The sequence below is a fragment of the Hipposideros armiger genome, unplaced genomic scaffold, assembly GCF_001890085.2.
Source record: "Hipposideros armiger isolate ML-2016 unplaced genomic scaffold, ASM189008v1 scaffold_554, whole genome shotgun sequence".
Taxonomy (NCBI): Eukaryota; Metazoa; Chordata; class Mammalia; order Chiroptera; family Hipposideridae; genus Hipposideros; species Hipposideros armiger.
In genome coordinates, this window is record NW_017731904.1 from 852,487 (window position 1) to 854,316 (window position 1,830).

Sequence of the window (1,830 nt, forward strand, 5' to 3'; positions counted from 1 at the left end):
TATATATATATATTACATAATATGTAATATATATTATATTTATATATAGATATATACTCATTAAATGTTTTAAAATTTTTTTATAGGTAAAGTCATACTTTAACAGAAGAAACTGAGCCTACAGAGATTAAGCAGATTGCACAAAGCAATAGAGTAAATGGTGCCACTGGGTTCAAGTTCAGTCAGTTTGACTCACTGCCTGGACTCTTAATACTTCTGAACTGTTAATGGTAGACATTTTTTAAAAAAATTCTAGTATTCTGCTTTTAAAAATAGATTTAAAAAAAATAAATTAATCTAATCAGAGTAAGTAACTTTGTTCTTAGGTATCACAGTGACAGACATCGGTTGCTAATAATGCAGCATGTCCCAGAAAGGGCAAAAGAGAGCCAAATACTTTTCTCCCTAATAATGAGGAGGTTCACAGCTGACAAAAAGTAAGAGGAGACAATTATTCACTTCTTAGAGGATTGTAATGTTTGCCTCCAAGGGAAATGCATGTTTATTTTGAGGAAGGATGGGTTTATTTTCACAGTTAACTCACATTTCCTGGTGCGGGACTGAACAGGAATTGACTCACCCACACTTTGCACTGAGCTAACATCCCTAAGGAGAACATGAAAAGATGCTCACTGTGTCCTGCTGAAATTTTCAAAACCCAAGAAGGAATCAAGGCAGGAAAAACCTGTAAGGAGATTAAGATTTTTTTAATGTGGGGCGCCATGGTCCCTCCACTGATGCTATTGCCAGAGACTGCAATGAGTTCAGAGGAACCAGAGAGAAAAAGACATGTCAGGCTCTAAGGGAGTGTACACAGGAGACCTCTCTTTGCAAAAGTCTCCATCTTCCTTTACGCAGCCCAAGGGAAAGTTTAAATGTAAATTATGTATGTAAATTTTTAGCTCTTCTATATTATGATATTATGGTGCTCTTTTGAGATTAGTGGAGGCTTCTTAAAACATCTCATGTCTACATTGCAGCCTCGCGTGTTTGGTCAGGAAGTGGCTGGTGGGCAAGTGAGTCACTGCATCTCCCGGGCTTTGACCAAAAGTGCTGGGAGGGTGATGGCTTTTTTCAGTGGATGACAACATGGTATCCATCGCCTTTAGGTGAAAAGTCCATTTCTTGGGGAGTGTTAGAGAAATCCGACTCACAAGTGTGAGTATAGCAATATTTTTTAATTGCTGCTTACTCCCATCCCACCCATCCCCAACAAATCCCCCTTATGATATGAGGACATGAAAGAAGAGTGTCCTGTTACATTTAGTTCCATTAAAAAAAAAAAAAAGCTCTTATATGCCATAGGTTTTCATTTGTGATGAGTGGCTTAGGTGAATGCAGTTTGTGCAATCTAGCAATCTCACAGTTTCACCTAGCGCTGTGTTTCTAATACCATTCAGTAATTTTTCCAGTATTACCAGACCAATAAAAATCAGAAGATATCATCCTATGCTCTTGATCAACCTTTGTCATGGAATTGCAAGTTAATTTAGTAGACTGAAGTGACTATCCTTTTTCCAAAGAATAATTCTACAGTATTTGTCATGATCACTAATTTAATAATTTCACTTTTATTGATGATTGGAAGAGGAGATCAAATAGAATATTACAGGATGAGAAAAATCACAAAGCAGGAACAAACCCCCAAGTGCTTCCCAGTGGAGGATTCTATCTTTATTTCTCTAAACAAAGTTATTTTCTTTCTCTCCGTAAAATCCCATCTTGTGGCTAAGGCTAACTTTTATAAAGAAAATTGAAATGAAGAAATTAACAGTAAACAGCATTGTTAGTAGTTTTGTGTATGCTTGTACATATTTGGTGGGGAGATGG